This window comes from Gallinula chloropus, assembly GCF_964237585.1.
Source record: "Gallinula chloropus genome assembly, chromosome: 2".
Lineage (NCBI taxonomy): Eukaryota > Metazoa > Chordata > Aves > Gruiformes > Rallidae > Gallinula > Gallinula chloropus.
Genome location: NC_140086.1, coordinates 53,833,277 through 53,848,168, shown reverse-complemented (window position 1 = coordinate 53,848,168; position 14,892 = coordinate 53,833,277).

Genomic DNA, 14,892 nt, shown 5'->3' with positions numbered 1-14,892 from the left:
TGTCCCAGGCTTTTGTGGCTCACAAAGGTAATGAGTTTGTGATTATCTGGTGAGGTTTTTTTCCTGGTGGTAAGCACAAATGAGGTGTTAGGCTTCCCCATCCTGCTTTATTCAGCTGTGCCCCAGTGTTGTGTTATGTCAAGTAAACCCAAAAATTCAGACATCTTCTCCCTTCCTTTCTCAACCTGAAGCCAGCAGTTCTCTAAGAGAGCATTAAGTCCTCTTGAACGCTGTAGCAGCAGCATCAGGTGAACATGTTGCTAGCCTTGTCTATCCTTCACATGATGATGTAGGTGAATGTGAAAAACAGATTTTCAGGATTGAAGTGCTAACCCCAATTTACTCTTGCGATCTGAAGTAAGACGTTGGGTTTTTCATTACATTTATTTGGAAGGTCTTTCCAAATCCTAAGTCTTTCACTGTGGAGATGCTGTTAAATTTAACTTCGAGCTTTTTATAAGTGACAGTGGTTATACAGTTCTTTCCAGTGTGTTTTCTGTGCAAAATGTGGGAAGTACATGCAGCTTTTATCCATCAGTTTTCAAGCCTTTGCACTCTACCTATTGGCACTATAAAAATGCATTAGTTTAGTTATTAAGGTAATGTTACTTGGACATTTAATTTCTCTAGTAAAAGATGGGACAAGTTGTGAGTGGAAGGGTTTTAGCCTAAAACCTGTAAGTGTAAGAGGCTTTGGTCCTAGCCCATGATCTTGGAAATTGGAAAAAGAGCTTTTTAGGGACTACTTAGAGGCAAATGATGGATATTGGCGCCATCTCTGAGTACGGCAGCTGGAAAGTTTAATTATAGGCTGGGAAGTCAGTTAGGGATTAAGGGAAGTGTTAGCAGAAGGGGTGAATGCTGATGACAGCTGTTTGCTGTAGGCTTCTGTGAGGCAAAGTACATATAGAACATAAATAAAGTGTAGGGCCGAACACATGCTGTCATCGAACATTCAGAATCTCCAGGTCACTTGTTGCATGACACGTGACCCTGGTTTGTATGAAATCATCGTAGCAGCTCACGGATAACGGAGAGAGGGTGTGTGTGTGCAAAAATTCCTGCCTTTATTTCAGAGCCTCCAGCATGGGTGAGCTTTTGGAAAATGGCACCTGGGCCAGGGATCTAAATACAAACCTCGAGAAAAACATGCACCCGCATTAGGCGAGGGGTATCAGCCTGAGGGAAAGAGATCCACACAATGAAATGTTGGGGGATGAGGACCTGATGTCCATGTGCTTTGTGCTGGCTTTACTCTAGTCCCGGACAGCACGATGCCTGTGCCTGCCAGCAAGTTAAAACGAATTAGAAAACCCACACCACCGACTGTGGGGTTCGTAAGCACAGTGTAGCTCTTTTTACAAACCTACACCAGTAGTTTTGAGGGAAAATTCCAGATCCTTTTTGTCTTTAAAAGTGTGCAGGTTAGGAAAAAGTTCTGCATCAGCTTAGAGTACCTATAAATCTTGTAGTACAGATCGGGTACCACTGCTGAGATTAGTAGTGGTGCAAATTACAGGGATCATCCTAGCCCACACGGTGCTAAGGCTGAATCAGCTTTATCTTTCTGTCATTTTTCTCAGTTTTAAGTTTTTTTCATTCAAGTACATTCAGTCTGGTCTGAAAATAGTGCCTTTTTTCTTCTATGGCACTGTTTTTTTCCACTATATAAATTTTGTTGGAAGTTGAGGAGGAGGAGTTGGAAGGGATGTGTGCCAGACATAAGCTTGCTAGGTGCATACATGACTTAACGAATCTGCTTTCTTGCACACTACAGTAACCAGAGGTGATCCTCTGACAGGACAAAGAATGAGAACATGAGCCATCTTTTGAAAAAGAAAAAAAAATAATGAAACAAACCCCAACCAACCAAAACAAAACCCCACCATCAAACCTCCCATAAGGAACCAAAAAACCCAACCCAACCACAAAAAACCAAACCTCAAATCCATCCTTTTTTGGTTATTTTTTTTAAAGAGTGTTTAAACCAGCCGTGCAATAGCAACTTGGTGGGGTTTCTATTCTTATGTTGAAGGGTAATAGCATTTGAGGAGAAGTTTGGGTTTATCCCTGTTGGATGTGAGTTTTAAGACTGCCTTATATTCAGCTGCAGCAGTACATGTGCAATTACAGAAGGCTGTGGCATGAGCGTTCAAGGAATAAACTAAGGCAATAATCTTCCTCATGAAATCAAATCAATTTGAACGTGTGGCTTTACTTATAATACGTTTCATAGATTTATAGCTGCACACCATCTTCCTTGACAATCAACAGCTTGTAGAGTACAGAAACATGTGTAATTCAAAAAGTTACAGAACTGCCCTATATGAGGCTTTTGGATGCTACAGCGCTGAGGCTGTTGAGAAAAGGGAATAATTCACCCTCTCCACACATAGTTTGTTATGACCAGCCACAAAGAACCTATGGCTGCAGGATACAGGTTCATACAGCCAGCTGCTTGAAAAGTAACTGTGGGCTCTCTTCATACCAAAAATGGGTAGCTTTTGGGTATTAGCCAATTTCGGAACTGGTTGGTGGTGAAGTGGCTATCCCACTGATGGTATTTTCTGTGAAACGTGGGTGGTGGGGGTTCGAGCAGCACCCTATGCTGAGTGGGTGCTGTGGCATGTAGGAGCTGCTGGCTACGTCTCCATCCCACGTTCTTCCCGCTCTCTGGGGACGGACAAAGGTATTTACACCTCTCTTTCTTGGAGGGCTTACAGCCCTTGGGAAGCTCTCCGACAACGGGAAAGAAAGCACTTCATGAGGTATTTAAAATGCTGGACAAGAATTCACAGCAGGCATTTCCTCTACTCTGAAGTGTGAGCGGAGGGAGAGAAGAAAGGAGAAAAAAAAAACCCCAAACCCTAATAAAATACAGCTCACTTTAGGGATGGTGAAACTGCATACTTGAACCCCTTTTACTTCAGGTTATGTCAGTGTAGGTCAAGCAAAGCACTACTGAACTGTGGATGAAATAATAAGAAATAAAAGGAACCCTCGTCTTCCTGAAGGCAGCACGCTTTTACGAGACCATAAAAGATTACAACTGGGGTGAAACGGGGGGAGAGCCTCGAGTATGTGTTGGGAGCTGTGCCCTTCATTGTATGCTTGCGTGTGAGCGGCTGTGCGAGCAAGGCAAGTCATCTTTAACTTCCTCAGGCTGCAGGCTGCTGGGATTTAGGGGTGGGTTTGGTTTAGGTTTCTTTCCCCAGTTGATTCTTCCCCCCTTTCCCAGCTTGGAAAACCCGTTGATTACAGCTGTAAGTCTGAGACTGAGACACAGTTGTGGGCACAAAGGACCCTGCCGCGTTTCTGGTCTTACTTAGTACTAATGGGTCAGTTAAAAAAAAGTCTCAGAACCCCACCCTGAAATATTGCAAGCTGCTTTTCTTCTTAAGAACTCTGAAATATTCAAGTTTATGCTTACATCTACTTAACCCAGCTTGAACTGACTTCTCCACAAGTTTTAGGTCCTCTCAGTGCCAGCCATTGTCTAGTAACTGGTTTGAATGAAATGGTATCCTATATTGACCTGTCAGCCCGTTGTGTCCCCATGGCACGTTTACTGTCGGTACCAGGGATAGGAAGAGGAGATGTTCTCCTCAGTGGTGTGTAGCACAGGTTAGGTTCCTCTTAAGGAACCAGTATCAAAACTGTTCTTAAAATAACAGGTTAAAGGAATCGGTCTTTTGATTTCTCCATTTTTTTTCAGTGGTGAGGCATAGCATGTAGCTCATCTCATGGGTATATTAAGATGCCCAGATGAACCTGAAATTGCAGTCTTTCCTCCCCATTTAACTTTTGGTACAGAAAGGGTTGAGGCAAGCATTTGCCAGCTTACCGAAAGGGACCTGACAGTTCTGTTGCGAATAACTTTTCCCCCAAAAGCACTTCTTGTGTTGAAGCAGTATGGGTTCTGGCTTGCAGCCATGGGTTCACCTAAGCATATTACAAGAAGTGACAGGTAGACAGTGGTAATACATATTTTAATGTGCTTGCCTCGACTAGAGACCATAAAATGGGGTAGACTAGACTTGCCTTTCCTACCAGATGTGAGCTTGCTCCCAATTTATTAATGAGTTACGACACTGCCAGCACTGCCACTTGAGTCACCTTAATGGCCCCGAAGGTCTTGAAAGCAGATGAGAACATCGGGTTCCTGTGTTTTTTGGAAGATGTTCTCAGCTCCTATGAAACTGCTACAGGAAACATGCTGAGGGGGTCTCTCCAGCCAAATTGAGAACACACCTCGCATCTGCCAGGGACTGAGGTGGCTGTTTCTGGAGCAGGTATTTCAGCAGTGGATGAAAGCTACAGAAGTGAAATTGTGCAACTGTTTCAAAATGGTACTCCCTAATACTTTAATATATATCAGAGAGTATTACAGCTCGAATACACTTTGGATACAGGGAGCCACAGTTGTTCTAATATAAATCATGTGTGCTCTGTCACTGAAACTAGATCTCATATGTTAGTAAATACTTGATTTAATGACACTGAGCACAGGAGACAGGACTTCTTAAACATAATTTAAAAACCACCCCAAACCCACATCTACCTAGTTGATTGTTTTCCCCTTGTACTTTTTATTGAATATAATATAGTTAGGACAGTTTTCCTCCACTTGAGACATCTTTAGGTAGGAGTTTGGAGAAGACAGTATGGGATTATGAATATATTAAAGGTTAAAACTAAGTTGGTAAGTGTCATAATATGGTGAAAATACTGAGCTCTCTACTACCAGGATGTATAAAGAGGGGCATTGTTTTCAGGCATTTTATGCAATCTCTTCAGCATCCATAAGAAACGTTCATCTTCAGCTGGCAGTAGGGTTTGGATGCTATTGCTCAGGAAAGAGGTGGACTGATGGGACAGAGGAGAGAGAGCGAGAAGAGCCTCAGAAAGTACTAAAAAACCAACCCAGGACTTGCTAGAAGAGGCTTGCTAGACTTGCTAGAGGAGGGAGTTGTCTGAGGGGTGGATGACAGCCATCCGCAAGCTGCAGAGCCATGTTACACGTCCTCCAGGGCGAGGAGGAGCGTGCCTACATTTCAAGTGGGAAGAATTAGGTCAGACATTTGGGAAAATTTTCCTGAAGAGTAAGGCTAGGGAATTGATGGAATAAATGGTCTGTGGTGAACGTGGAAACTTCAGCATCGTGGGATTTTAGTAGCAGGCGACATGAGTGTGTACCAGGTCAGGTTTAGACAAGGGGGGCAGGGAAGGGGACAGTGAAGGACAATGTCACTGTGCAAGACACTTGGAAGCAATGATACTCCTAATTAAAATCTGGCACGTATCTGATGTGCTTGCCTTGTTGGCGTGCTGCTGTATCTCTCAAAAAAAGTTTGGTGGCTGCTGTTGAAGGACTAATTAATACTGTTCTGAAGCTGGGGGAAGAATTATTTGGTTTTTGCTTCTTTGCAAACCTTTAAAACTCTACCCCCGCCCCATCTCTTAAGGTTTCTGTGTCAAAATATGTGTGTATAGCGAAGGAGAGATGAATGTGTTGGACCCCAGCTGCAGGGTACCGCTTCCCCAGGGCATTTGTGACATCCAAGGAGGGGAAGGATTACTTCATTCATTTTTTAGTTTGGATGTAATGGTCTCGTGAATATTGGCATGGAGATTTCTGTCCCCACAGAAAAACAGACTGCAGAGAGAACAGAAGTGGGGAGGGAGAGATGAAATGCGACTCTGCCATTTATCTAGCATCAGCTGTAGCTACTAGAAAAAAAAATGGAAGTAGGGAATAATTCTCTGTATTTTCTGCATATTTATTAGCTCTTGGGAAGGTTGAGTTGTTCACTAAAATGTTTTATAAGTTAAACTGAAATTATAAATGCTTTCTTGGGCAAATCTGGTAAGGAGTGAGATAGTTGACTTTTTTTTTCATTTCCCCTCGCACTGCCATGTAATGTAGCATATAAATAAGTTGATTTTTCGTGCTGTGATTTGAAGGGTTCTGAAGGAAATGGATTTGCATTTAAAAAATCAGGTACAGCGAACAGCGGTCCTTTGTCACATGCCCAGAGAGTCTTGCATCAGGTCCTGCACAGTTTCAGTGGGAAGGACGGAAAAAGTCACCATTTAGGGACTCGTTTCACTGATGTGGGCACTTTCACAGAATCACGGAACATTAGGAGTTGGAAGGTACCTCAAGAGATCATCTGGTCCAACCCCATGTGTCAGAGCAGGATCACCTAGACTAAATCACACATGCTTTCCTGGTTAGTGGGCAAGACAAGTTTGAAACTCAGCACACCAAACAGAGTCTGGTGTTGAAGCTTTCTGTTTTCCTTCTGAATTGTGGGATTCTTCTCTGTTGAATTAAGGTGGATCACTTGAATTATTTAGTAGCTAGCAAATTAGTGGTTTGTAGCCTTAATAACACATCATCGGACATTTAGTAGAGCTATGTACTAGGAAAAGTACATGGGGAAGGAAATATTTCAGATTTTAAAGCTCCTAAGTTAGGAAATAGCAGGGTCTAGCTTAATTACCTTCACTCCTGCTCTCAAGTTATCAACTTGATACAGAATTTTATTTTTTTTTAATTCTTGATTCCTGTTGAATAACCTGGAATGATTTATGTGAATTGCTTTCTTATGTGAATCCCCAGAGACTTAAAAGCTGCAAAGTGCTTTTTTTCCCCCCCTCTCTTTCTGCTCTAAGAGACTGACCACTCACTCTCACTTCTATGATGAAAATGCATCGCTGCTACTTTCTTGTTTCTTGTTCCTTGCATCCTTCCTTCCTCCCTCCCCTATCTTTTTGTGACCGCTGCCTTGCAGGGGCACTTCAAGCCACCTGGCTGCCCCCATTGCCTCAACCCCTTTGGTCTGCTCAGAGAGGACTTCTGTGTGTCTTTAAGTCCAAGACAGTCGTACACATCAAGGAGGCTTTGCCAGATCCGGTGATACCATCTTCAGAGACAGAGTAATCCAGTAAAATACTGGGTCAGGAGTGTATAATGTAATCATGACATAGCTCTATGGATAGCGTTTCAGGGTTTAATAGGTTAAAAGGGTTAGACTTTCTTTAAAGGTACTTATTTTCCTTGTCAGGCTGTACTGGATGCTGGTCTTCAAATCCTTGTAGTTGAGTGTAGCTGCGCAGATGGTGAAAGGTTTTGGCTTTATTGGGATGTTACGTACAGATAGAGAAATCTTGCTCTTAATTCCTTGTAGAGCTCATCATGCAAAGGACCCTCAGGACTTAACCCGTATGCATTGGGACAGCATGTGCACAAGCTTCCTCTGCTTTGAAAACACACAGCTAAAATGGTCCTAAAACGTGTAACTGAAGCATAAATGAAGCTGGGAGAGAATCCTGCTTATCGGGTGATTTGAAGTGAGATCGCTTTGCTCTGCAGATCTTTGGATCCACTGTGAATATTCTTGTTACTCGTGCGTTTCCACTGACCAATCCGTTCCTGGAAGTCCCCACTCCCACACCATCTGTAGGTCTTGGTTTGCATCCAGCATGCTATTTAACAGCTGGTGGCTTTGAGGCGTCAGGGCCGACTGCTTGTATATGCACTTGAATTCGGTTTTTATGGGGACAGGGCAGGGGTGTAGCACATGGAGCTGCATTTTTGGAGCTGGCAGTTTCTCCTGGTTGATGGTCTGGCACGCTGTCGTCAGCATAGGGTTGGGAGGGTGGTTTTGGAGTGGCGGTGTAACCTGGAGCCATGGGTGTTGCGGCCTAGCTGCTGGTGCCAAAGGAACGGTACTGTTTTAATCTGTAGCAGGTTGCTAAAGTGTGGGGATCCCAGGAGAGTTTAGTTACAAAAAGCTGGCTGCTTGATGCCGTGGGTTTGGTTGTTTAGACTCGCGATGTTTTAATCTGTTTGGGGAGCCAGTGGCTTCCTGATGCAGTGCTCCAAACTGGGAAGTCTGTTACTTGATATTGCAGGGTGTGTTTGATGTACAAAACTGACATGAATGCGGAGGAGATTAAAATCTAAATACAAAGTGAATAATCCTTTAGAGAAAAACAAAAGCTGTTACGACTAAACACGCTGTGGTGCCTCATCGTGTAGCCTTACTGCATCAGACCTGTTTAATGCCTTCAAAAGTTGAAAAAGGGGATGTAAAATTAGCATGATGGCTGGGGGGAGGAGGGGAAGGGAGAAAGAAGTAAATAGGAAGATGAACTAGGAGTGCTTTCAGCCCCAGGCCTCAGCACCAATGGCTCTCCTTGCACAGAGCTGCCTTTATTGAACTATGACCCACTCTGGATTCAGAGGTGGTTCCTCTCTTTTTCATTGCCTGTGACTTCTTCCTTCCTTCTTTCCTTTTGTGTCTGTCCAAGTTTGAATGTTTTCCCTTTATTTTAATCCAGCGTTAATCCCCAGCAGCGGAGAGCGGACATGGGGGAAGTCATCACTGAAATCTTACGTGATGCACGTTGCATGGCTGTCTCCAAGAACAAATGATTATTGACTCCCTTAAGAAAAAATAAAATAAAATTATAAGACTCTGTTCTGGGCAGGTTTTGGGAAAACTGTGCGGCCTTCTGAAGCTGAGCATGCTTCAGGGCAACAGTACATGTGGGCCTGTGCCCAGAGTAGGACCAGAGCTCTTGGCTGCAGTGACAGCCGGGTGTCTTGGTGGGACGAAGCAGCCATGGAGGATGGGAAGGGCAGTGGCTGGCTGGAAGAGGCTTTGGCCAGCTGACTGCAATTTGTCTGTCTTCTCTGCCCCAAACTCTTCCTTTTGCCATCTCTGAAACCCACTTGAGTTCGAGAAAAGACTACAAAAATGTGAAAAAGAATTCTCCTAAGGCTGTAAAAATGTGGGAAAACATCCATTCACTGGAAAAGCAAAACACTGTAATACTACCTTGCTTTCTTTTGCAAGTAATCAGCTGGACAGGGTTTAATTCATCAGTGAGTGGTCCTTTTTCAAGCTCCAGGTGGTAAAATAAAGTAAAAAGCAAGTGGTTTCTTTGCTGAATTCTACTTAGTAAGATGTCCAGAAGATCAGAAAAAAAGCAAAACAGCATTGATATTTTAAATTATAGTTCTTTTTTTCTTTTTTTTTTAAACTTTGTGGGCTTGTGTACTTGATCTGGAAAGGTGAAAAATGTCTGGCAGGAGAGAGCAAGAAGCCCTTGGAGGAGATAGATGGGCTCGATACTCCAATCTGTACCTTGCCTATCTGCTTCCCTTGTTTCTGTAAGGTTGGGCAGGTCACCAGTTTGGGAGCACTGGAGCACAGCCTGTTTAGGTAGGGTATGAAACAGAAAATATTGTTCACATGTGTTAGGGCATTTGGGCCTGAGGGTAGTGGGGCAATGTAGCACACCTGACTTGTGTCAGCAGCTCCTGTGAGTCTTAGTTTCAAATTGGTTTTGTTTTCTGCCCAGTGTAAGAGAAGATGAACTTTAATGATCTGGTGCCTGAAGCACATTCATCAGCATTAAATACAATTATTTAAATAGTGAATGATGTGGGGCAGAGAGGGTGGAGGGGAGCCCATTTGAGCTTTTGGCTCCAGAGTGATGGAGAAAGGTCAAAGCCTCACATAAATGTAACCCAAGTAATCAAAGTCACTTGTCTGCAGAAAATCAGGGTGTGCCATTGAGGGCTCTTTCTTGCCTTTCTAGTTGGTGAATTAAATATTTATCAATCAGTTGTAATCACAGCACTACGAGCAGTTTTGCTGTTTTCTTTTGCCTGAATTTATTTATTTATTTATTTTAGAAACTGAAACGAGGAAAGGGTGAAGTTGGGGGTGTTCAATTTGATCATAACCAGCATCTGTGGGATGCTGCTGTAGTCACCCTTACTGGTTTCTTCATTTCCTTCTCTTCCTTGTGTCTGCCTCCACCCTGTAATTCCCAGTTGTTTCTCAGCATACTTAGTTATTGAGGTATTTGTGTATTGTTTCTGCTCCCCCTTACTTCCCTGCAGTGGAAGTCGATGCAGGTTGAAGCTTTTCAGTGCATGGATGCTTTGCTGAAGTCTTAGCAGCAGCAGTTTCTCGTGTTCCTTAGGAGTCCTTTTATCATTTTATTTCAATTTTTTTATTTTGTGCTGGTGATGGTATTTTTTAATTAGATTTTTTTTTTAACAAATGAAATAGCTGTCAAGTTTGGATTTAATCACTGTGCACTTCTGTAGTTAAACCCAGTGCTCCCAGGAAGGGAAGGTGTGTGACCTCTCCCAGCTGGGGAGCTGTCTGCAGGAGCTGTGGTGTGACCAGTGGCCACCATCCTGCTTTTGGAGCTGGTGGACGAGTCCTGGCACTGGGGGATGAGGGGAGCAGATCCAGCCCCTACTCTGGGTGCAGGGAGGGCCTGGAGCCCTGTGCATAGGGTTTGGTGGGAGGATGCAGTTCTCTTCTTCCTCTGGTAAATTGATGCCTACCCATAGGGAAAAACACTTCTACATCCTGCCCCCCCCCCCCCCCCTTTTTTTTTTCTCTTAACCATTTAAACTATTTCTCATGTTTGCTCATGAAAAAGTCATGTGGGACTGTTTTAAAAGCCTTTCTAAAGATAGACTCTGTCGTCTGTACCACTTTCTTTTTATCAGCTGGGACAGATGCCTTCTCAGAGGGAGTGAGGGAGACATTACGCTAATTTGACATGACTTTTTGATACATTCATGTTGACTCTGTGTGTTTGGGTTGGGTTTTTTTCCCCTTCTAATCTCATTATTCTTAGAAGATTAGGAACCCTTCAGCAGTGTGCTCCAGTAACTTCTCTGCTATTAAAAGTACACTGTAATTTCTGCCTTTTTTGTCTCCACTTTCCTCTGTAAGGTCAGGTGCTTTGACCTTAACCTGACCTCTCTGGCATCTGCAAGGCAGTGGCTAATGGTTTAGAGATAGTGGCTGGTAGATCCCCAGGCACTGTAGGGACATTTCCACTTGAACCCACCTGCTTTACTGATACATTCACTCTGTTTCTTCCTCACTCCATCCAGCCTCCACTTGCACATCCTGCAAATGAAGTGAAAGATGCCCCGAGTATCTGGTCCCAGCTAGCTGCTGTGAAGCACTGAATAATTCAGCCTTTCCTGTGTTCAGTAACAGGCCTGCTTTTCCTTCAAATGTATTTATAGACTCTCTTCATATTGTTTGCTGTGTCTCTTGCTGATTGTAAGTCACTTTGCATCCTAGTCTCCATGTCTCCTTTTATGTTGATGTTGGTCTTTTATGTTCACCCCGGAGTCACGTGTCCTTGGTTCGGCTTTGGCATACAATCCCTTTTTGATATATTCCACCCACTGTGATATAAAAGCTCCTGACACTCCCCTTCCTCACCCTTGCTAGGCAGAGGATAATCTCTCCAGAAACACTCAGCTGCTTTCCTTTCCGTGGTGGTGCCAGAGGGGCGCACACATGCCTGGGGAGGTTGGGGTCCCTATGGATGATTCGAGTCTGCCATTGCCTTTTTGTTCCCTCTAAGGAGTGGGTTTGTTTGTTTTAAGGTATCTCCTATGGATTACATGAATCCTTCCTCAGGCATTGACTCCATTTTTCCTTCTTTCATCTTCATGAAGAAGCTTTAAAAAAATCACAGAATCACAAGGCTGGAAAAGACCTTTAAGATTGAGTCCAACCATTCCTGTCCTGTGCTAAACCATATCCCTAAGTACCTCATCTACCCTTTATTTAAACACATCCAGGGAAGGTGACTCAACCACCTCCCTGGGCAGCCTATTCCAGGCCCCGACAACTCTTTCAGTGAAAATTTTTTCCTAACATCTAATCTAAACCTGCCCTGGTGCAGCTTTGTGCCATTTCCCCTTGTCACCTGGCTGAAGACACCATCGCCCACCTCTCTACAACCACCTTTCAGGTAATTGTAGGCAGTGATAAGGTCTCCCCTCAGCCTGCTCTTCTCAAGGTTAAACAACCCCATCTCCCTCAGCCACTCCTCATACGATTTGCCCTCTAGTCCCTTCACCGTCCTGGTTGCCCTTCTCTGGACTCACTTGAGGACCTCGATGTCCTTCTTGTAATTGTGCACCTTGCTAGAAGGCCAAACGAATATTTTGACTCATGCCATGTGTTGCAACACCTCCAACCAGCCCTTTTTTATTATTGCTTACTGAAACCTCCCTGAAGTCTCTCCTCCTGCACCGATGGTTGGGCCCATGGCTTGTGAAGCCAAGCTTCACAACGCGGAGCATGCTCTGTGGGCATGATCACAGCACCTTTCTCCATCGGTGTTCCTCTTGTCTCTTAGGACTTTCTTTTCACATTTTGTTTTGGTTTTTTTTCCTTGTGCAGACTCTGATGTGTTTATGTATGTTACATGTCTGTGTGTTTAAGGTGCAGTGGTAAGCTCAGAGCTGTGTTAGGGTGCCCACTGATGCCCAAAGGTGGAGTGCTGCTTCCCCCTGCACTTGCTAGGGAGCTTCAGCTCTCCCAACTGAGACATCCACCCCCAAAATTATACTGGTACTGGAACAAGAGAGGGGACAGTAGTGTGAGGTTGGCAGGGGACATGGAGTTGTTCTTTTTGGGCCTGTTTCCCCCCCCATGTCCGTTCAGACCACATCTCTGTGGTCTCTTTAGCTTGTTGGTTTCCACCAGAGAAACTGTGACACCAGGGACTTCAGTTGCTGCTGGTGCCAGTGGATGGTGATGGTTAAAGAAAGAGCTGGTCAAGTCCTGGCAAAGTGCAGCAGAGGTTCTGTCTCTCCCCTCTCCTGGAGACCCTGTTCCAGCAATTCGTGGCTTAGATGCCTCCTGCACCTGAGGTCAAATTCGCCCAAACTGAAGAGCATCAGCAGAAAAATGGTTGTTTTCCTATTAAGGCATCCAACTGGAATGAAGCGAGCTGAGACTTCAAGCAGTTTGATGAAAACAGTTTATATTTCAAGCTTAGAAGTTGGTGTTCTGGCATGTATTCTTTTCTTGAGATTTATATTGACATTTCTGTTGCTGCTCATAGCGGCAATATTGCTCTCCATATGCTCTTCTCATCAGCATCGCGTCGTTATTGGATAAATATGTCTCTTGTTATGTGCAACATTATTTTTGAAGTATGGAATCATTACTTTGTTACATAACTTCCAAATTTGGACCTTTGCAATGATTTGTAATAATCTTCAGAAGTTGTAATTAAAGGAGAACTTTACAGAAAGAGAAACAATTAGATCAAAGCAGCATTTAAATGTAAATCATTAGCCTGTTCATTACAGGAAATAGTGGCTATGTATAGTTCATCTAATTATACTTGGTTCAATTTTGTTTTGTCATTACATCACAATTTATTGGGAATTAATTTGCAATTTCTTCTGTAATGTGATTTCCGTTTGCTTAATACAGCAGATACTTTGACTCGCATCTATTTATATATAAATAAAGGTTTATTAGGGACTGCTGGGTTAATTAAACTGTGGACTCTGCTGTCAATTAACTGTGAATTTTGCTGCTCAGTAGACAAAACCCAGAATGTCTGTGCTCCTAGAACAGGAGGCAGAGCATCAAATAACTTGATGAATATACCCATACAGAGAGTGGATTGTGAGTGGCACTTGCTGGAGTTGGGACTAGGTGACATAGCCTGGGCTTTGCCTGCTCAGGGACTTGTTCATAGAGGACAGGGGGATTTTGGTTCCCATATGGAGAAAAGGAAATTATCTTCTTTAAGCCCGTAGCAAGAATAAACAAGATCTAAACAAAAGAACAAAATGCTACTAATTGAAATATTAATAAACGTGTCCAATGCTAATTAATAAATATGAAAAGAGATAAGAAGTCTGGTAATAGAAATGATGATGTGCCAAACTGGTGGTAGCTGTAGGTAAACAAGGAGTGTTGGGAGGTTTTAGGATATCTGCTTTGCAGGTTTGGCAGTCTGTATGTACTGCCTTTGTGTAGTGTAAGAGTGTGAGAAGGTTTCTTTTCTGTGATTTGCTCCAATATAAATTATTTTTAAGTATGTCATGTAGTTTCCTGAAGTTGTGTTTTCATACCTTCTTAGTATATTAGTGTTCCCTTGTTTATTCTTTTGTGGCACTCAACACTTGCATTTTTAACTGTTACACTACTGAAATTACATACATTTTTAAACAATTTTCAAGTCAGCAAACCAGATGAAAATTAGCTAGTACTTTTTTTTTTTCTTTCTTTTAATTAAAAGACTTGATTTTCATTCTGACTGAATTCTGTAGCCAAATTTACTTTAGCCTTAGCCCATGAGGCATTAGCAGCATCTGTGTTAAGTTTGGACTCAGCTAATCTGCTGGAATCTTTGAATAATGCCTCGCAAGCCAAAACTTAGCTATCCAAGAGCACATCTGGCTTGCATGGTATTACCTCATTTGTATAAGGTAGTGCTCTTAGTTCCTTTTCATTAGTTTGTTTTCTGTTTGCTGGAAAGGGGGATTTGATATGGGGGGTGTGCTGGCAACAGAAAATGTTGAAGTAACTTCAGTGATTTCTTTCTTCCTGTACTGCGATTCCCATTAGGAGTCATGATTTTGGTAGGTTGCCAGGTATAGTAAATAAACTATAACGAAGTAAAACAAATGTGTAGACACTGCTAGCTGTTCTCTCAGGTTTGCTGCATGCAAACAAAGGTAGAGTAATATTTATGTTGTTAAATTTCTTAAGAGTACTGTTAGCTCTCCCAGTGAGTGAAATTACGGCTTCCTAGGAGGATTGTTGTGCTATGCCGTGCTTTCAGGGTTCATTTGGGTTAAGCAGGTCTTTGCTGAGGAGGGCAAACCAACCTATTGGTTTGCACTGAGAGGAGAATGGGCTTTTTTCTGTCTTGTATTTTAGGTATTTTCAACCTGCCCTGGTTGGAGTGAGATAAATCTTAGCAATACAATCATCTGAGGAGTTTGTAAGAAATTGGATTCGAAATGTGTTTGCTTTGCTTCTATTTGCATCTGTGAGATAACAGCGTGAAATCAAT